The sequence below is a fragment of the Hydra vulgaris genome, chromosome 06 (genome assembly GCF_038396675.1).
Source record: "Hydra vulgaris chromosome 06, alternate assembly HydraT2T_AEP".
Lineage (NCBI taxonomy): Eukaryota > Metazoa > Cnidaria > Hydrozoa > Anthoathecata > Hydridae > Hydra > Hydra vulgaris.
Window position 1 is genome coordinate 57305001 of NC_088925.1, and position 24166 is coordinate 57329166.

The 24166-nt window shown below is 26.0% G+C and overlaps 1 long non-coding RNA gene across 2 annotated transcripts in view; it reads right to left on the reverse strand.

The window, feature by feature from the left end:
• The window catches only part of LOC136082009 (uncharacterized), a 19836-nt gene extending 103 nt beyond the window's left edge, over positions 1–19733 (reverse strand). The window contains exons 1-3 of one of the 2 annotated variants that reach the window (XR_010639334.1): positions 19637–19733; positions 16505–16706; positions 1–34 (exon numbers count right to left, since the gene is read on the reverse strand). The exon at positions 1–34 is cut by the window's left edge and continues 103 nt beyond it. This is a non-coding gene — a long non-coding RNA (uncharacterized LOC136082009). Of the gene's footprint in view, positions 35–6601; positions 7100–16504; positions 16707–19636 lie in introns of those variants that run through there. The other variant, XR_010639335.1, reaches the window with a different exon arrangement.
• Between the last annotated feature and the right edge of the window lie 4433 nt (positions 19734–24166).

Here is a 24166-nt window from a genome sequence, read left to right on the forward strand (position 1 = left end):
TTTCTTTTATGTAGATATATCGCAAAAATGAATCCTGAAAATTGAAATAAAATTGAAAAAAAACTGGTAAAAAACAGTATGTCGGAAAAATAGTAAGTCAAAAGTTTTGAGTTTTGTAAACGAACGAAGGCTGTTTAAATGGACAGAGCATCAGTATATCAAAAGACGTTTTGTTGATATTTATTATAACTATTATAAAATAATATATATAATAAATATTATAATATAGTATAATTTCATAATACTCATAATATAATAATCATAAATATTATATAATATATATAATAACTACTATAATATATTATAAGTTGTTTATATTTATTATAACTAATATTACTATAATAATTATCTCATCAACATATGAGAAGTTCAACTGGAAAACGCGCAAAGTCCAAGTAAATTGAATTTAAGAAAATGAGTAAAAACTGAGCTACTCATAGTTGTGCATCAATAGAAATTGATATATTTTTTTCTATTTATAGGAAAAAAAACTTTTAAGTGATCTAATATTTAAATCGATAATAGATTTCAATATTTAGATTGTGGAAATGGAATTAACTTAAAAAATTTATTTTTGTGACTAATTACGTTTTGCATATGGTTTATATGATTAAAATAGATTTTCTTTAAACGTTTTGTAAGTAGCTCATGTAATGTACTCAAAACTACTGAGTTTCTCTATGTTGTGTTTGATGTGTATTATGTTATAATATTTAATCATTTCACGGGTAGTTTCTTAATGTCGAATTACATTTTTATAACAACATATAAATTCTGTTCTTTTTTTTTTTTTAATTTTACTTAGGTGCCCCAAGAAGTCCTTACGGTCTTATAACAGAGCACCACAGATGAGCATTTAATTGGAAGTTCACGCCTCCTTCCTAACCAATGTCACAAAACTTGCCTAGAGGTGGGGTTTGAACCACGGATCCTTTGTTTCTTAGGCAAGTGCGCTATCACTGCGCACGGCTGCTCATTTATTTTTGATTTTCGCGTAAACTTTGTAAGATGGGTTAAGTAACTGTCTATTTGCTGAATTTATAGAGTTTTTCCGTTTATTTGAACGGAAAAATGAAATACGGAATCCGTAAATTTTACGGAGAAAGTGCTGTCTCTTTGCTGCCTGACTTTCTCGGTTAATTTGTACGGAAAAAATGAATTACAGAAGCCGTGAATTTTACGGAGAAACTTCTGTATCTCTTTTAACGGATTTTTTCCGTTGATTTTTACGCGAAATTGAAATCGTTAATTTTTACGGAGAAAATGCTGTCGCTTTGCTGCCGTACAATCTCCGTTGAATCTACGGCAAATTTTTAACAGTGTATTATTGTTATTATTGTTGTTGTTATTGTTATTGTTATTATAATTACTAATATAACGATTTTGTGAAAAAAAAAGGTCTTTATTGAACCACAAATTGAAAAATTACAAGTTTTTTTATAATTTTACAAAATTAGGTTAGGTGTCACTCATATAGTTAAAAACTAGTCATTGGAGTGACACTTAAATAAAATAAGCAAACAAACAAAATAATAAATAAAAGCATGTGTAAATTAAATTAATTTAAAAATAATAATCATAACGATAAAGCTATAATAAATTAAATAGTAAGACAAAAAATATTAAAGCACTCTAATAACAACAGCAAACAAAAATAAAAACAATTAGCAACAACAGCACCAATAAAAACAAACTTTATGCTTACGAAAAAGCAAAACACAAAATGAAAATGCAAAAACAAAAACTTCACCATTAAATTAAAAATAAAAACAATCTTTAGTTATTACTGTCATTACTATATCTAATAGTATTTTGTTGTTATTATAATTATCCTCTTTAAATTCACTTTAATATTACTATAAAATTGCTATTATTATTTAATTGGTGTTTTTCATAGATTAGTAATTGTACTATTAGTAAAGAGCCATGAAATGTAAAACCTTTTATTTCAGAATATATATATATATATTGTTATTATTATTATAATTTTACCTGATAAGTAGAGACAATTGCCTATACGCAAAACAGACCGAGAGTAATTAAAAAAGATTAGTAAGAAATAAAAAATATATAAACATTAAACAAGTAGGTTGAAAATAGTGAGAAATAAACAGATAAGACAATAAATGCAATTTTTATTAATGGCCTATATCCACTGAAAAGCGTCAGGTAAAGAACAATATCGTTAAAAAAACAACCTAAAAACGTTAGTGAAGACTGTATAGAGCAAACCACAACAAACTAACTTAGCGATGTCAGATCAAAAAATTAAATAGGAACAAAAAATCTTACGACATCGTCTTCAAATGAACACAATACAATTGCAGCGAAAGATCTCAGTATAGTCGACAAAAGTTTTGTCTAAACTTATGTATTAGAATAGTTCTGTAGATTCCAACAAAGAATACATTTCTTGTAAAAGAATGTTACATATCACGGGTGTTTACAGGAAACTCTTTATGTATGTCTGAAAAAAACAATACCCCTCCCTATACTTTTAGTTTTGACCGGATTGAGTGTATTTTATAAAAATATTAAAAAAAAAAAAAATGTAGGGTGTGTCTCCCCCCCTTTCTCCCCTCCCTTCCTCAACCTGTTATATATGCATTTGAGTTGGCACATTTGTACATTTATCATTTGCGTTGGCAAGTTTTGAAGTATAGTTGGTTAATGTCAAATATCGAAGATCTTTTTTTGTCTATAGTTGGAAAAAAACACTTATGAACCTCCATCATGAGAGACCTCTTCGGGACGGCCCTGCTTATAACATCGCTAAGATGGTCACTGAAGCTTGAAATATGCATTTTGCAAACCAATAAAATTATTTTTTGAAAATACTCAGTTGTCGTATAATATATACAATTTATAATTTTTTAAATATAAGATTTTGATGCGTAAATTTTTTATTATTGTTTTATAAATGACTTTTTGTTATAAATAAACTTTATAAATATTTACCAAGAATCAAAAAACTTATTGTGAATAACTGTACAATGCTTAATAATTTTTTTACAAAGATATCTGAAAATAAAAATATCTGTTTAACAAAAGGCAGCTAAGACGTTTTTTGAAATTAAACTTTTTTTTATATTTGAATTTTACAAACTTGTTAAAAATTTGTTTTCTATCTATAGACTGTGTGAAAAGCTACACTAAATCATTTGGACTTTATCTACCATTTTGCTTTGCAACTTCTTCTTACATTCTCTTAAAACCTTTTAGGTGGCTTAGTAGAGTAAAGGTTTGTTACTTGTAATGTTTCAGTATAATTAGATCGGAGTTCATTTTTGAAATTCAGACAGTTTAGTGAAATTCAACTAAACTTCCCACAGGTAAAACTCACGTAATAAAGGTAAAACTTAAGTTATGAAATGCTATATAAGCTTGTGATTTAAGCGACATTTTGAACTAATCAACGGCCATGACGGAACGTGCGCATAAATATAAATATGTATATATATATATATATATATATATATATATATATATATATATATATATATATATATACACATATATAAACATATATTGCAAATTTTATGATACGGCAAAGGAAATAAATTATATATTTATATATTATATATATATATATATATATATATATATATATATATATATATATATATATATATATATATATATATATATATATATATATATATATATATATATATATATATATATATATAATATAATAAAAAGGACAATTTTTTTAATTTTTGGTAAAATCATTTATTTTATAAATACATGTTTCGACTATATCATAGCCACCATCAGTTAAAATATATTAAAATGGTTAAATCAAATTTGTAAAATTAAGTTGAATTAATAGAGACCTTATAATAAAAAATACAATAAAAATGCAACTAAATAATCTAACAAATGTTTTAAAAAGATAAAAGAATCGGTAATGTTGAAAGGAACTAAATTGAACTTGTCATTTTTAAATGGTTCATTTGTTTAATAAAAGTGGGTTTTTCACACTCTATGTTCATGCTTTCTTTGAGTTTTAATATAAGTTTGTTGGAGGCCGAACCCAAAATTGAAAAATTAGCATGATTAAAACTATGAAAATGGCTTTCATTTAAATAAATATGTTTATAAATGTGTGAGTTTTTATCCCTTTTTTGGGGCTCGATTATTTTTGTCTTTAAATGGCGAGTAGTTTCGCCAATATAACATGATTTACAGCCTGCGTATTCAAATTTATAGACAACGAATGAATCAAAGTCTGTAGGAAAGGGATCTTTTGCGGAAAAAATTTTTGAAACTTTAAATGAAGTAAAAACCAATCTTATGGTGACTGATTTACAATATCTTTTAATGATTGCATTTGGTCTTTGTTTAGTTAAATTAGATATTTTTCCAACATAAGGAAGTTTAAAATATTGACAATTTTGTAGGTTTTCCGAACGCGATAAAACGTTGATAATGGTGTTGCTAATATAAGAGCTATGGATTTTCTTAATCAACCAAAACGGGTACAAGCTGCGTTCTCAAACTTTAAAAAGTCATGGTACTAACGATCTTTTTAAAGTTTGAGCTTTATATATATGAACATATTTTAAAGAAAAACACGATATTTTTTAATCTTGACATGTGTCGTAGTGAACATAGTACATTTTCAAAAAATAAAATTACAATTTAAAACTCTGGATATAAATATAAAATAAAAATTAAAGTCATTACAGAGAAATAATAACAAACAAATAGAATTGTTACAAACCAATACAAATTATAATACAAAGTATGATACCGTAAATAATAAAAAAATAAAATTAAATAAAAATAAAATTGAATTAAATAAAATTAAATTAAAAAAAAATTAAAAAAAAGTAAATAAAAATCAAACAAAAAAAAAAAACAAAAAAAAAAACTAGGTAGACAAATTTATATATTAATGAACAACTTGTTTATTTAAAGATGGGTTTTCCCATTTAATATGGAGTACTTCATTAATTTTCAATTTCTTTTTTTTAGAAGCAGCATCCAAAATTTAATGCTTATAAACTATTAGATTGTTTGTCACTTGTAAGATTCTCATGAATCTGTGTTAAGTGTCTGGAGGTTTCTCCAATATGACTGGCATTACACCCAGCACAAATTTGTAAGCAACATTGGATTTGAGCAGCTTAGAAAGTGGATCTTTTATACATAAACTGTTTTGTAATTTGTTAGTGGTGACAATTAAATTAACTATAACATCTTCATAATATTTTTTAATGATTTTATTAACTTTAGATTTAAACATAATTGTTTTAAAAATGATCTTTACAATAAAATTTATCCTGTTGTTTCACAAACCTTAGATGCACAATCTCAGTAAAGATTCTTCTCTACCACCTTTTAGACCAATTATTTCAACAATCGGGACATATAATTATAAACTTGCCAAATATCTTTTTGATTTATTGTCTCCTTATATACCTAAATTTTATTCCACCTGTGACTCTTTTCCTTTTGTTGAGGAATTAAAACAAGTTGATATAACTAGCAAATATAAAGTTTTCTATGATGTTGAAATTTACTAAAATTCCACTTAATGAAACTATAAATATAGCTTATACTTTTAAAGATGAAACGTGCTTAAAATATTTTTCTAAAGCTCATTTCAAAAAATTACTTCAAATCTCAACATCCGGTTCTCATTTCTTATTTAACGGAAAATATTATGATCAATTAGGTGGCGTTGCCGTGGGTTCTCCTTTAGCGCCAATTTTAGCTAATATTTTTATTGGGTTTCATGAACAAAAATGGGTTAGTAATTGCTTTTTCTCCATACCGATTTTCTATAAACGTTATGTGGATGATATTATCGCTATTTTTAATTCAGAGTTTGAAGCTCAGGAATTTTTTACGCATCTTAATAAACAACATAAAAACTCAATATTTACAATGGAAAAAGAACAAGATAATCAAATTGCATTTTAAGATGTTCTTATCAATAAGTCTGTTTCGCTTTCCACGTCAGTTTATCACAAAAAAACATATACTGGTCTTTTACAAAAATTTTCCAGTTTTGTTCCCTATTGTTATAAAATTAGTCTTGTACGTTTTTAAATTGATAAAACGTATAAAATCAACAACACATGGCTAGGACTTGATAAGGACATAAAAAATCTAATGTTTTAAAAAATAACCAATATCCACCTAAAATAATTGACACTGAAATTAAATTATTTGTTGATAAAAAGTCAAATCCATCTGTGATAAATAGTATTGATAGCCATAATATAAGATATTAAAAGCTTCCATTTATAGGTTCCATTTATATATATATATATATATATATATATATATATATATATATATATATATATATATATATATATATATATATATATATATATATATATATATATACATACGTGCATATATTTGAAATTTAACACGATTGTAATTTAAAAAATATTTTTACATGCTAATAAAATAAAAGGTTATTAGATGTTTCATTTAAATTGTTTAAATACAATAGAGACTATAATTACAAAACAACTAATCGATTAATTTTATTGATGTAATTTTTTTTTTTTTTAAATTAAGGTTTTACAATAAATTGTGTAGGCATAAACTGCCTGTCAACCTAATTATATAACACTTTACAATTACAGAGTTTGTATAACTAATAGATAATAAAATGCGGGTTAGTCGTAGAGAACCCATTCATTTTTTAGATGATTGTCTAGAAGCAGTTTAAACGTTTTTAGAGATAACGCTGATACAATGTGATTAGGAAGAGAGTTCCATTTGTTTATTATTCTTAGAGAAAAAAAATTCATACGTAAATTTAATCGCGAAGATTGTTTTTTTAGTTTATATATATGACCACGAGTAATAAATTTACTATCTATTTCAAAAAGACTTCTGTCACTATTGTTGTTTTTACACCATTTGTAGACGTTGATTAGGTCTGCGCGAAGTAGCCTGTATTTTACAGTTGTCATATTTAACGCCAACAATCTTTGTTCATACGGTAGATCCTGTAATCCATTGATTCGTTTCGAAGCTCTTCTTAACACATTTTCTAGTTGCCGTTTGTCTTTGAGAAGTCCAGGGTTACAGATTGATCCACAGTATTCTAGGTGAGGGCGGACTAGTGCTGAAAATAGTTTTTTAAAGAATAATAAGTCTGGATATGATGTAAATGTTCTTTTTATTATTCCTATTATTTGTGTGGCTTTGTTGACTTGAATAGTTGTGTGTTTGGAAAATAATAAGTTCAAATCTATGTGAACACCTAAATCTCGTTCGCAATTTGTGGGTTTAATGTTTGCTTTTATATCTTTTTCTGGATCATGCATATTATAAGTATGGGATTTGTTGTTGTTTCCTAAGTGCATTACAGAACATTTATCTTTTTTTTCAACTTCCGCATTCAACGTGACAAGCCGTATATTTTTTTATTCAAAATTTTTTTTTTCTTGTCGTTTTGTTTGCAAATTTTTATAAACTTCTCTATTTTTTTTTTTTTTTTAATTTAAATTTTAGTCGATATATGTATATATTTTTGTTTTCTTTATAAAATTTAAATAACATAATAAATATAACATAATAAATATATATATTTTTTTCTTTCAGATTTTTTTTTTTTTATATATTGTAAATTTGCTTTTGCTATTATTGTTATTATTATCCTGTTATTATTTTCATATTTTACATTATTATTATTTATTCATTATTAATTTCATAAAATCGACACGACGTAATAACAATATTCATGATTAAGCAAGATAAACTTAGCTGTTCGGAACTATCCGATATTATACGTGATCAAAACGAAACTATTCAAAGACTTATAAAAAGAATTGAATTATTAGAATCGAAAAAAGAAACCGAAAATAGTTCAGCTACATTTTGGTCAAATCTTCATCACAAAAATAAATCTGCAGAAAAAGCTCTTGTTGTAAACTCAATTACCAAAACTATATTATCTGAACAGGAAGAAAAAAAAAAGCGTGAAAAAAACATTATCGTTTTTGGAATTCCAGAATCAAAAAAAATAAATAAACAACGACGACAAAAAAATAATTGACGAGATATTTGAGGAAATTGGTAAAGGCAATGAAAAACCTATTAAAATAATAAGATTAAAAAACAAAAGAGACTCAAAAACTCCTCCGCCAATTATTGCAGTACTTCCTGAAAACAGCGAACGTAATAAAGTTTTACTTGCCGCTAGGGAATTACGCAAAAAGATAAAATATACAAACGTCTTCATTAATCCAGATATGACACTCGCCAAAAGGCAAATCGATTCTCAACTTAGAAAAGAAAGAAATAAGAAAAACCAAATACTCCTTGAAAATGAACCAAACTCACCCTTTCGATGGTGCATTAGGCGCAACGAAGTCATCAAACTTAATTTTAGTAAACAAAAAATATAAAAAAACTATAAAAAATTGGATTAATTTTCAAACCATTAAAAAAGTTACTGAAATTAAATCCGTCAAAGCTATATACACAAACATCGACTCCTTCTTAAATAAACGCCACGAGCTCAAACAAATTGTAAACAATCTGAAACCCGAAATTATTTCTTAACAGAAACTCTGCCTTAAAATAAAAAAATTGAAGTTAATGATCTCGAGTTTGCTATTGAAAATTACTTACTACATACAAATCACAAGAATAGTTTTTGCCGAGGAGGTTTAGCAATATTTATACATAACAGACTAAAGTCATCCCTAATAAACCTAGATATATTTCCATCTGAATCGCTCAGTTGTAAAATTGCAACAAAAACTTTTAAGTTATTGTTAAGTTTATATTACAGATCACCAAACAGTAACGATGAAAACACTAACTGCATAAATCAACACATTGTCAAACTTTCAAACAAATATCCAAACATTTTATATTATAGGAGATTCTAACTACCCAGATATCATTTGGCAAAATCCAAAACAGCCTATTACAAATTCCTCTAAATCAATTAAATTTACTGAAAATATTCGCGATTCTTTTTTAACCCAACATATTTCAAAAGCAATACACATCAGTCAAAATCAAAGTCCTTCTACAATTGACCTCTTATTTGAAAACATGATTTCCTTTTTAACTCATCTAGCACCCATTGGCAAAAGTCATCATCAACTACTCTACTTTACTGTATCTATTGAATCTATTATAAATATACCACAATACCATACAAAGCATTTATACACAAAAGGGAACTATGACAAAATTAATGAAGATCTTGCAAATATTAAACTCTGTCCAACATCCAACTCAGACCAACTATGGAGTATCTTTTTCAATAAACTTAAAACTACTATCAACAATAATATCCCAAAATCTAACTTTAATAATATAAAACGCTCAAAATGGATTGACTTTCAAATAATCAAAGAACTTAAATTTAAACGAGAGAAATATCGTCAATATATATTGAAGAGAAATGAAGAAACATATAATGAGTACCGCATTTCACGAAACAAAGCAAAAGCAGCGTGCAGAAAAGCAATTATTGAATTTGAAAAAAAAACTGGCGAGAGACATAGACCAAAATCCAAAAGCATTTTACTCGTATGTCAAATCAAAAAGAAAAAACAAAGAAGCATTCCCTGACATCCAATACAATAATATTGTTGCAGCTACTGATCTAGATAAAGCTCATCTATTCAATATTTTTTTTGCTGATACTTTTTCAAACAAAAAAATAACAGCAACACCACCATTTAACCTAACATATAAAAATGTAAATCCACTAACAAACAATATTGATCTAAGTCTGGAAAATATCGAAACATACCTCAAAAGTCTAAACTCATCTAAATCACCAGGCCCTGATGCATTACACCCAATAATATTTAAGAACTTGCTTTCAAATGTCTAAACATCTATCTACTATTTTTAACAAAGTACTTGAGAGTGGATCAATACCCCAAATATAGAAAGACGTAACAATTACACCCATATTCAAAAAAGGAGACAGATCAAAAGCACTTAATTATAGACCTATCAGTATAACTTGTACTTTAATAAAAATCTTTGAAAAAATTATAAAAAATCATTTTAAGACATACCTGATTAATAATAACTTATTTAGTCCACACCAATATGGATTTTGTCCAGATCATTCCTGCTTAACTAACCTTTTAACTGTAATTAATTATTGGACGTCATCACTTGATAATAATATTCCCATCGACAACATTTATCTTGATTTTGAAAAAGCCTTTGACAAAGTTCCACATAAATTTCTTATTTCTAAACTTAAAGCTTATGATATAAATGGATCAATACTATATTGGACTAAAAACTTTTTAAAAAACCATAGACAAAGAGTTGTTGTTAATGGAAATTATTCAAACTGGGTACCCGTTAAAAGTGGAGTTCCCCAAGGCTCCGTCCTTTCAGCTTTACTTTTTATTATATATGTCAACGATATCCCTGAAGTAATCAAATCAAAAGCTGCTCTTATTGCTGACGATACCAAAATCTTCCGTTCTATTGAAAATACTCAATCTGCGCAAGAATTACAAAATGACATCGACGCTCTTGTTACATGGTCTCAAAAATGGGGAATGAAATTTAACATTATGTATTCTTTCTTCATTTAACGTAATGTCTTCTTTAGTAATGGTTTCCCATTATATACTAGATAAATAGTTCCTCTTAAGAATTTTTTTTTGAAGCTGTTTTTAAAAATTATATCCATCAAAAATATGTTTCCAACCATTGAACATGGTACTCCATAATAATAAAAGGTTGGTCAAACATAGACTGAAAACAAATAAAACTCTTTGTGTGATAACAATAGTGAAACCAGTTGGTTTTGATGCCATAACTCTATTTCTTTTTTAAATCTAAGCATAATTCTTTTACCCCGTCACAAATGGAAATATTTTCTTGATCCTCAAATAACAATTTAAGTTTTTTTTTTTTTTTGTTTTTTTATTTACTCGTCACTTTTTAAATTAGAATTAGTTCAAAAACTTTTTTTTTACACAATAAAATTATCTTTACGTTATATAAATAACTTTTTTTCTCGTACTTTTCAAAGAATTAAAAATTTTTTAAATTTTTGATCCAAAAAAAGTGAATTTGTAAGTATGTAAAGGTTTTATGAAGTTCGATTTTAATAAATACAATGCAAGTAGGGTTTCACTTATTTTCTAATTTTCAAGAAACTTCATACTTGGAATAATTAAAGAACACGTTGACAAGTGTCGCAAGATAGTTAAACGATTATTTGATAAAAGTTTACCAATAAATTTACCGTTTCTTTTAAGTTAAAAACTTCATCACCATAAAGCATTATTTCTTGTTTTGTTGTTTCGAGTCAAAGATATCTGTAACTTTGGGTTGAAGTTTAAGCACTCGTTTTGTCTTGATAAAACCATTGTGAAAAAATAGTAATCTAGTAAACTCTTTAATGTTTTACTTTTTAGGTAATACTGTTACATTAATTACATATCCATTTTAATATTTCTTGTTTATTCAAGTAAAGCATTTTAATAATAATCTCTATATCTGTGAATTTCTATAATTGTGTACTTTTTTATACGTATGTATATTGTTACCTAATCAATAAATAATCACAAAATATTTAAAAAAATTTATTTTTATATTTATCTTGTCACGAAAAAGTCAATGAAAAATGGGGTCTTAAATTTAAAAAGTTTAGAAAGCCCTGGTATAGATAAACATGTAAAGATAAATTAGTATTCTTATCTTTTGTTGTTTTCTTTAGTATTTTAGAATTTAGTTTTTTTTTTTTTAATATTTTCGACTATTTAATTATGGTTTTTCAGTGTAACAGATTTATAATTTATTTTTTTTAACTGATATTTTTTTATATTTTTACCTTAACTGTTATTTCTTTACTTTTTTTACTGCTAATGTATTTTCTTTGTATTTATGTTACTTATGTTTCTTACTGAAAAAAGTTTTTTATGGTTTTGTAATATATTTAGTTTCATCTAAGTTGTGAGTTATTTATTTAGTTATTAATATTTAGTTTCATCTAAGCATTCTTTTTATATTGATAAATTAGAGAAGTAAAGTAAAGGAAGATATTGAAGTAAGCATTAGATGAAGTAAAACATAAAGTGAAGTAAGGAAATAAAGAAAACATTATAGGAAGTAATGAAAGGCATTGAAGAATACTTCAAGTTGTATATTTTTCGAGTAGTTTAAATTCTTTTTTCGAAGATTTTATCAAGCGGTGAAAATAAAAAGTTTAAAATGAAAATTAAGCAATAATAAAAGATGAATAATTTATTTACATTTTAAAATGGTTACCATACCAATACCAGTTATACCAGTTACTTAGCTTAATAATGTTGAAATCACTACACACGATTTTAACATCTAGTTAAAATCGTGTTAATTATAAAATTGTGTATTATGTAAAGTTATCGAAAGTTTTGAAAATGCCATATTTGTTAATTATACTTTTTTTTTGTAGTTTTCTTTATAACAGTTGTTTCAAAGTTCTGAAAATACGTTTTTAAAACGCTCTTTGGACGTTTTTATTAGGTTTTAACTTAAAAAAAAAAAACGTTCAAAAAATGTTTAAAAAACGTAAAACAGAAGCAATAAAAGATTCTCTTTCTCTTTATTATTATTATTAATCTATAAGGGAAAGTCGGGTAGCTTCGGACGGCGGGTAACTCCGGACACTTAATATACAGCTTAAACTAAAGAAGTTATGTGATTTTAAATACTATAAAAACATTTTTTGAGTGAAAATATAGCATATGCAAGATATCTATCATAATATGTTAAGCGATTGGCTGGGAGTGCAAAATATTGTTTCCCACCACCTAAAGAGCGATGCATCATCATATTTGATTTACATATTAATATACATAATTTTTATCTAAAATAATAACTTTTTATTGATTAAAGATGCAATTTTATTTACAATAGCAATAAAAAAAACAACAACTAGTGTTTGTGAATGAGGTATGATTGCGTGGTATCGGACACATGTTTGACTTGAAAAAAGTGTTTTTTTCATTAGAAAAAAGTGTTTATTTTCATTAGTAAAAAGCAAATGTTTATATTTCTAAATGATGAAATTTTTATTGCCATTCATTAGGGTAGAGCGGGACATAACGGGACAGTTATGCCTCGCTCTACCCTATTTCAAATATTAATAGTGTTTAATTTAAAATATACAAAGAAGTAAAGAAATAATTTAAGAAAGATCAATCATCCACAATGGGATGAAATGTAGTTTTAGCTGCGAGCGAAAAGAAACTTAAAACTAGTAAAGCTGCTAATACATATGGCATATTTAAGTTTGCTCTACATTGGCATATTGCTAATAAACCAGCTCATCAAATATGTTGCCAAATAATTTCAGGATATTTTTTGTGTGGTTTGTGTGATCCATAAAATTTTTTTGTTTAATTTCAAGTTTATTAGTACTAACCAATTTAATAATATATAGGTGATAGTATAGTGGAGGTATTTTATAATAAAACACTTTATTTTTACTGTTTTATTAAGGTTATCAATAATTATTTTTTTGTTTCTAATTCGATAGATAAATGTTTTTACTTTTAAAAAAGCCTTTCGATACTTTGTTTCCTGTTAGAACACGTGTACAATTTATTCTTTCCTTAAGTGTCCGAGACAACCCAACTTTCCCATATATGTATATGTATATATATATATATATATATATATATATATATATATATATATATATATATATATATATATATATATATTTAAACAACTTTAAAAAGTATTCTACACAATAGAGTGCTCAATGTTCTTAAAAGAACAGAGCAATTATATCAATATATATATATATATATATATATATATATATATATATATATATATATATATATATATATATATATATATATATATATATACATATATATATATATATATATATATATATATATATATATATATATATATATATATACATATATATATATATATATATATATATATATATATATATATAATAAATTATAAAAAATAAATTTAGTATCGAGAGAAATTCGTATTTATTGATGTTTATAAAATAATAATTTACGTACTCTCATACATGATGTTTCATTCAAATATATATATATATATATATATATATATATATATATATATATATATATATATATATATATATATATATATGTATATATATATATATATATATATATATATATATTTAAACAATTTTAAAATGTATTCTACAAAATAGAGTACTCAATGTTCTTTAAAGTGCAGAACAATTATAAATTAGTAGAAAATCACTTAACAAAACTTTTTCTCATTTAACACTGTGTTTCATCAATAAAGATTCATCAGAAATGAATGATCAAATTAATAAAACTTAAATAATTTTTGGTATAAATTGATTGAAAACTTTAATAATTTTTGATATTTATATATATAAATATATATAAATATATATATATATATATATATATATATATATATATATATATATATATATATATATATATATATATATATATATATATATATGTATATATATATATATATATATATTTATATATATATACAGGTCTCGAAATATCCACCAAATATATATATATATATATATTTATATATATATACAGGTCTCGAAATATCCACCAAATATCGGACGTTGTCCGGCACATGTCCCGTAACAAACATCATCTGCAAGTCATTTTGTATGACCCATATTTTGTGTGCATTTATTTTATAATCGTTTAAATAGTTCCAAAACTATTAGTAAATTCATTATAGCATATAAACTTCATGTTCGATGCTAAATTTTTTTGATGATAAACTTTTTTGAATTAAAACATTTTAAAACATAACGACTAGTTATTAATAATTTAAATTTATATTTAAGTATTAATCTAACATTTTGTCCTATGACTTTTTATAATTTTAAAATAAAAAACTTTACCTTTAAAAGCCCTTTTTAAATTTATTTTATAAAAGTTTTAAAGTGATAGTTATTTTAATGCTTAAGAAACCAGTACTTTTTATCATGCTTTTTTACCTACATAAAAAAGTGTAATGAAATTAAATTTGAGTTATGGTACGTAACATTTGTTTTCGCGCTAAAGTTTTTTGCTATTAAAAGTCTTAATAAAATTATATAAAATTAAAAAAGTTAAAAAAGATTTATTATAAAAAATACATTAAGTTATGTATAATATTTTTCGATAATTTAAATAAAATGAGTTCATTATAAACAATCATTAAAAGTAATTTGCTACTTTATTCAAATATCTTGATTTAAAAATAAAGAAATAAGTCAAAATAGTAATTGTAAATAAAATAGTTATAATAATTTACAATGCATCTTACATAGTATAAAAAGTTAATTTTTTAAATTTCTAAAAAATGTAATATAAAATATTTTCCTTTTTGAGCTTTGAGTTTGTTTTTTTTCCTTTGGGGCTATATACATACGCAGTAAAACCACTGATTTAGGAAGACCCCCTCCTCCTCCCGGCGTACTTACGCATTATTTTTCAAAACAAACTTTCCCTCCCCCCTCTTTCCCCCTCCTTTCGTTACGCATGAATATTTCAAAACATTAGTTTATTTGACATTTCTCTGTACATAATTAAAACTTATAATGTTACTTAATGTACTTATTTAAATCTTAAAATGTTACAACATATTTCAACATTTTGAGAGAAATGATAATTTTATCATTTCAATTAAATTACAGTGCGCAAACTGGTTTTTAAACCATTTTGCGTACTGTAATTAAAAAAAAAACGAATTCAAAAAAAGTTTGTTTTTATTTGTCATCTATTTGCTTCTTATCTCGCTACCAATCAAATTATTTATAAAGTAATAAAAAAAAATTGTGACTGAAGTCAGAAAAAAAACAATACTGAATTTGTTACACTCGGGAAATTAAATGTTTGAAAAAAAAAAAAACAGATTTAGGAGAGACAGTCAAACCGCGAACGTACTGACTGTCTTTAACACCCCCTTCCCCTTATGTACGCGTTTGAACGCTTTAGGGTAACCCCCTCCCTTCATACCTGCGTACGTGCTTTATGGATGGCCCCTTTCTTGAAGATTTTCTTTTTTTAAAACGTCTGAAGTTTTCAAAACATGCAAACAGCCGTGGTCGAGTTGTAAAATGTAATGTGTTTTGAGTGTGTAATGTAGAATGTAAAGTATTTTGAGCGTGGTCAGGTTAACTTATGCATGTAATTGCACTTCTTATTATAAATTAATTTTATAAAAATTTTTAAAAAATTTGTTTTTCTTTATGATTAAATGTATATATATATATATATATATATATATATATATATATATATATATATATATATATATATATATATATATATATACAGTGCCGAGGCTACTGGGTCCGAGGCTCCCCCCCAAAAAAGACCTGTTTTAAAGGTCCCAAAATCTTAAAAAAAATTTTTTTTTGGTATTACCCTATAAAGAATAAAATAAAAATACATTTGCAAAAGGGCTAATTATGGTTATTTAATTTAATTTAATTATTTTATTGATTATTTGATTTTGTTATTGATTGAATATTGATTATTTTACTTACTTTAATTGATATATCTATTTGCATGTAGCAATGAGGTGAATGATTTCCAAAACTGAAGCTATGAATTTAAACTAAAATCAGGTTGCGTCTACGACGTGGAATCAAGAATTCATCTTTAAAGACAACTCTAACATTTCAACCGTTATCTATTTAGCTCCAATATCTTTAAAAATTTCTTTGGTAACAGATTCAATGTTAGCAGCTAAAATGTAATGAAAATGTATTTATGAAATGTTAATTAAAGTTATTAATACTAGATTGAAATTAAAAATAATTTAATAAAAGGTCTGTGAAATAGTTGAAATAAATATTTTGGAAGCCATCAAGTATTTAAATAAATCAAAACAATAATTATCTCGTGGTCAATGAGAATTTTTTGTGTTAACACCTGTGTGTTTTTCTTTCATTGATCTTGTCACATTGTATGAGCAAAATTTCGATTGGTCGTTGATGTACTGTATTGTAATCGTGGTGTATGGAAAAGTTGTCCGTTTGTGTGTCAGAAAACAAGTCGTAACAGCAAAATATTTCCGCTTCTTAAACACTGTTCGATTTCAGCTCATTTTTTTTTCTGCTTTACTATAAACATGACGGGAAATGGGCATGAAATCTGCAGTTTTTCTAAAACCAACACTTTCTACTATTGAAAATAGTCAAACATTAGTAGCACACATGTTCGAAATAACATTAGTCAGTTCGTTTTCGTCCGTAGTTGATATGTTTTAAAAAGTTTCAAACAAAAATATTATTAAAGGGCTAACTTAATATATATACCAAGTTATTTAGTACCATTACCGAAAAAATAACTTGCAGATCTGTTTTTACGTTCCCAGAATAATATACAGTAAACTTTCGATTACTCGAACCCGCGATATCTCTAACTTGCAGTAACTTAAAGTATTCTGAAATTACCGTTGAAAATTATTTGATAACTTGAGCTTTCGCAAACTTGAACTATGTTCTCGGTCCATTGGAAGTTCGAGATATCGAACTCACTGTATATCTCTAATTTCAAATAATACTTTTATTTCATTTAATATATTAATCAATAACAAAATTAAATTAACTCTAAAACGTAAGCAACAAATAAAAGTATAAAAAAAGTTTAATATGTAAACAAAAGAACTCCAAGCTCTACCGTTACCGCAGTATCACCGTAAATTTTTTGCCATTTCCGCAAAAAATACCGCGGTAACCGCTGATTTACCGCAATTCTCGTTATCTTGTCACTCTCTAGTGCAAAGTGCCTGTTCAATATTCATTCAAAACCATATGGCAATAATTTTATATTTTATCACCACACATTTTGTATTTTATCACCACACCTAGAGATTTTTTTTTGAAACTTTTTGTTTACCTTACTTGTAATATATAGTGGGTGTTTAACAAATATATAAATAAAAAAAAATAAATTAATTTGTAAAAAAGATTGTTTTTAAATCTGTAACAAATTAAGTCAGGAGTTTAATTGCTTGCGCTCTTATTACATTTACTGCAATAGCAATAAACTTAGAAACAGACAACTTTTTCGTTTAAAAGATTTCAAATGTGTTTTGAATTTTTTAAAATGAATAAAAAAAATACTCGTGAACTTACAAACGAGCAACGTAAAGTGATTTAAATGAGCATCAACGGAAAACTAAAAAAAGGCTTACTTTAAAATATTGTTGAAAAATTCAATGTGTGCACTAATACAATCAGTAACCTTGGGCTTTGTGGAAAAGAAATCTTAACAATATCTCTTTTTGTCAATCTAAGTGTTCTAAGAGCACTTAGTTTACTCCAATGAATAATCTAAATTTTTTATTTTTTATAATATTATCATATATAAGCATGTGTAGACAAAGAGATATACAATAATAAGATAGATAGATATTCTAGATGTTGGGTTATCCTAGATGTGTTTAACAACTGTGTGTATATGCACATACCGAAGACGGACTCTTCGGTATGTGTAAATACTGTTTGCTGCATATGCTGCTTTAAAAAAACCTAAACTAATATATTAAGTACCGCAAAAAATGTAATTCTTTTTTAAAAAAGATCTTTTTGCAAAAATCACCGAGGGGACGCCTGTCGTCGTGGCCTTTGATAAACATTTTCAAATAATTTTTTATTTTTTTAATAAGTCATTTTAATAAAGATATTTGATTTTCTCATCAAAATTAGCAAAAAATTCAAATCAGAATAGTATTTTGGAACGAAAAAAAACAAAAAAAAAACGTGAAACCGGAATAGTATTTCGGAACGGAGCGAGTATTACATATTAAATATTATGTAATATGGTTATTGTTTAAACTGATAAAACTAAACGAAAGAAAATAGTACTATCAAAGTGTCGAAGTTTTTTAAACTTTTTTAAAATAATGATTATTTAAAACACTGTTTCTAATTGTATTGCTTGTCGATACTCCATTTACCAGTAATCGATTTATCGATACAAATAATGGTATAAAAGTTTGTTTTTTTCGCCAAAATCTTACACTATCGAGTTTTATATTACTGTTTTTTAAGATTAAAAAAGATGAATGAGCAATTGACGGAGCAATTGCTTAGCTTTCTGTACAAGTAATCCAATGAGTCAGATTGAATTAAGGGTATCATTCCTTTATGCAACTGCACATTTTCATCTTCACCAGGTAAAGGTCTTAAGTGTGCTATTCATTACTAGTATTGTGAATATAATAAAAGATCATTGTGTATCTTCATTGTTTAACTTGATTCATTTATAGCTGTACTTTACAATGTAAATTGTGTATACTGACTTATACTAAATATTTTACATTGCGCTGTATATAATTAATGTGTAAATGAGGAGCCAATCTGCAAAACGTCCTAAGTCACAAAAATTAAAATTTCGAGTTAGTTCTATTTTCACATTCTATATACTGAAATCTATTATCTATATTAATATCAGACCTATTTAAAAATCTTCGGTCCTAAAAATGGACAAATAAAATATATATTTCTGTTGATGCGCAACTAAGAGTATTTAAGTTATTCGTTGTTTTCTCAATATCAATTTACTCGGACTTAGTGCGTTTTGTAAATGGGTTTCTCATATACTGACTAATTTAGTTGATATGTAATGTATTTTGATGAACTTTATAAGATATTATTTTTTTATCCTACCTTCTAATACGTTTTTCTAAACCATAAAATAAGAAATCATACCACTCGCAACACGTAACACGCGCGTAAACAACAATTTGAAGGTTTAAATCGTAATTCACTCCGAATTCGAAGTACGCAGTTTGAACTTGATTCATTATAAAAGCGTTCATTATTTCGCAAGCGTTCTTTATTTGCATTAAATTTAATTTTAACCAATCAGTGCTGACTTTTTCTTAAAACACCGTTCTTAATATACGCGTTTTTTACGTTTTTGGCTTTTCTTACAAGTTGTTTATAAAAATTGTTTTTGCTTTTTTTTATTTCGACTAAGTTCAGAAAGTTTAATGTAATTACTCTACAAAAAGAATACACATTTAAAGTTTATAATAGTTTTCATATTTTGAAGTATATAATGTTTTCAACTCATCAACCTGTTTATAATAATTTAATTTTTCAAAAAATTAAATTATTATAATAATTATAAGTTATAATAATTTAATTTTTTAAAAAATTACCGTGCATCTCCCTCTATAGAAATCTCTAAAAAATATTTCTATTATATTTAATAAGGAATTTTAATACCTTTTCAAAAATGTATAACATGAATAGGTTTTTTTTAATATGATTGTCAATATATTGATATAATTGTGAATTGGTTCCTGTTACTTTTTCCTAGCAACGCCCTAGCAACATGTAAATGGCCTAAAAAATGCTGCAGAATAATATTTTTGAAACATTTTTATGGCTACACTTTGAAGCTATATAGTGACTATAAGCTATACTTTAAAAACTAAAACACTTGTTAAAGTTAAAAGGATAAGCGTGAAGTTTGTCTGGTGACATGAATTGCTTATCGAAGGCAAACTTCTTTTTTGTTTTGAAATCTATTTATCTGAATTTTTTATTTTTTTGATTTTAGTTAGTAAAAATGATTTCAACAAAACAAAATTTGCAAAGAAAAAAAAAAATACCGATAAAGAATCGCCACATGGTTAAAACCAAAGAAAAAAACTTTGACAATAAAAAAACTAAAGCAGATTTAGAAACTGAATGTGCAAGCTCCAGGAAACTTAAAACTGCAGGTTTTGTTACTGAATCTAGTAATAATGATGATAGTAAATATTTTATATTTATGGATATTGAGCAAATGAAAAAGTTAATTTTACCAATTCTGTCCTGTCATAAACGTGTTAACAAAGAACCGATAGAATTTATTGATAACCTGAAAAAAAGCATGGGATTGGCTCGTTTATTAGAATTGAAATGTATGAGCTGTGGTTGGATTAACTCCTGTTTCACTAGTAAAGAGCGCCATGATTCTAATCGAAAAACTAAATGGTCGCAAATTGTATGAGTATAAATGTTCGAGCATTTATTAGTTTTCGTCAGATTGGTCGGGAGAAGGCAGCATTGAAATTGTTTATTAACTGTTTTAACATGTATGGTATTTGTGAATCGGCTTTTGACAATTAAAATGAAAACTATATTTCAACTGCATATGCTAAATTAGCTGAAGTATCAATGAAAAGAGCTGCCAGTGAATTTTCTCAAGCGAGTAGTCAGACAGTCTGCAAACGCGTTACAATAGATGGTTCTTGGCAGAAGAGAGGTCATGCATCATTGAATGGTGTAGTTACAGCTGTTGTTGGTGATAAAGTTTTAGATTATCAGGCTTTCTCAAAACACTGTAAAGGTTGTACAATGTGGAGATCCAAGGAAGGTACACTTAAACATGATAGATGGAAAGTAAATCATCATTGTCATATAAACCATACTAAATCCTCTGGTGCTATGGAAGCTGCTGGTGCTATTCAAATTTTTGCACGTTCCATCCAGAAAAACAATATAATTTATTCCCAATATTTAGGAAATGGAGATACTTCTTCTTTTAAAGAAGTTGTTAAATCTAATCCTTACAAGAAGAACGGAATTAACATTGAGAAATTAGAGTGTACTTGGTACTTGAGTTCGAAATTTAGTGAAAAACTTTAGAGGGACAAAAAATCCAATACATGGTAAAGGGAAACTTACTGATACTATTATTAATTCCATTCAAAACTACTATGGTATAGCTATTCAGAGAAACTCTGATAGTGTATACGTAATGAAGAAAGCTATAGGAGCCATTCTCTACTATTGCTCCTGCAGGTCGCCATACTATGTGTCCCAGAGATAAAAATTCTTGGTGTAAGTGGCAACTTGATCAACTAAATGGTACTAAGTTTCATAAAGATAAAATTAATTTACCAATATGGATCTATTTAAAGCTGAAACCAATTTTTCAAGATTTATCTAATGATAAATTGCTAACCAAATGCCCCCATAGACAAACGCAAAATGCAAACGAAGCATTTAACTCAATAATATGGACTCGCTGACCTAAAAATGTATTTTTATCCAGAGGAACGTTTGAATTGGCAATTATTTCTGCAGTTCTTCATTTCAATTATTTTATTTTTATTTTTTATTTTTTTATTTTTTTATTTTTTTGCCGTTAAATAATACATACAGTTTCGAAGCGCATAAATAAAAATAAATATTGGCAGGGCAAGAAGAAGACTAATTTAGCCTTATCACCGAGCCCATTTCTCACGTATTTACAAAAACCGTAATATTTAAATATCTATAGTTAACAAACTATTTATAAAAAAAATAAAATAAATAAAAGTAAAAAAGTAAAATAGATAACAATTCCTTATCATTTAAAGAAAAACTTAAAGAATAAAACTTTCAGGAAAGAGTAAGATCATTTTTTCAGAATAAGAAAAAATAAATAAGATATTATCATTTATTTAAGAATTAAAAATTTAAAGTAAGATTTAAAAATAAAAAGTAAATAAATTAATATACACCATAGAAATAACAAAAATAAATTAGTCAACTTCATTGAAATAACGTAAATAAATTAGCAAACGTCATAGAAGTAATACCATAATTAAGATAATTAAAAAAAAAAAAAAAATGTTGATACACTCAGTGACATAATTTTGTATTAATTATTTTATGTATTTGAGTTTTAATTAAAAAAAACATTTAAAATCGGATATATTAAAATCCATAAGTAAGAATGCTTGTTTTGATTCATTTTTAAACTGCTCTATACTAGTTTTATGTGTATTTACAATTTTGGGAAACATTTTCCACAAGTAGGGTCCACGATAAAGAACTGAATATAAAGTTAGTTTTGAATTATATTTTGGGACAACAAAGTTGTTACTTGAAAATTTTGTTGGATATTTATGAACTTTGTTGTCAAAATAGGATTGAAATATTTTCGAAGATAATCCTAAATTTGTTTTATACATGAACATTAAAACTTGGTGTAAGTTGATTTTATATATATTTAATGCTCCAAGTATACGCAGAAGAGGCTCACAAGGTAGTGTTCTATTAGCTCCAAAAATTATTCTGCACGCGTGTTTTTGTTTACAGTACAATTTTTTTAATTTTGTATGGTTTGTACTTGCCCATGCAATATTGCAGTAAGTTAAATAACAATGAATAAAAGAGAAATATAAACTTTTCAAAGAACTACTGCTTAAAAATGGTTTAGCCCTATATATCATTGCTAAATTTTTTGATATTTTATTTTCAATACTTTTTATATGTAAACTGTAACGTAAATGTTCGTCTAAGATTACGCCTAGAAAATTTACTGAGTTTTCTCTTTTAATGTTAGTGTTATTTATTATTAGATTAGACAATTTGATGGGAATATTTTTTGATTTATTAACTTTGTGGAACAAAATAAATTTGGTTTTATCCACATTTAGAAAAAGTTTATTACTTTTGAACCACTCATTAACTTTCAATAATTGTTTGTTTGTTGTTTCAAATAGTGTATTAATATCACTGTGGGAGTAAAAAAGATTGGAGTCATCTGCAAAAAGAATACAATTTAATGGGTCTGTTGCTAAATTTAAATCATTAATATACACTAGGAACAACAGTGGTCCTAAAATAGAGCCCTGGGGAACCCCACAAGTTACGGCAGTCGGAAATGTTTGTTTTTGTTCATAAACTATAAATTGTTTTCTATCGGCCAAAAAACTTTTGAACCAAAGTAAATTGTTGTTTTTTACACCATAGTGTTCAAGTTTTTTTATTAGTATATTATGATTAACGGTATCGAAAGCTTTTGACAGATCAATGAAAACTCCTAAGGTAAAGTAGTTACTACTGAATGCACCTGATATTTGATTTACTAGTTTAATCACTGCATGCTCCGTTGAATTTTTTTTTTGAAACCAAATTGTTTTGAATACAGCATGTCGTTTTCTGATAAGTGATTAAAAAGTCTATTGTACATTATTCTCTCAAGTAATTTTGAAAAACAAGGTAAAATAGATATTGGCCTATAATTAGAAATATTTGAGTCATCTCCGGACTTTAATATCGGCGTGATTCGTGCAATTTTTAGCTTTTCAGGGACGATACCTATTTTAAGTGAAAGATTAAATATGTGAAATAACGAGGGTTCTATTATATTATATACTGATTTTACAATATTAACGTTAATTTTATCAAATCCAGCACTTTTGTTAGTTT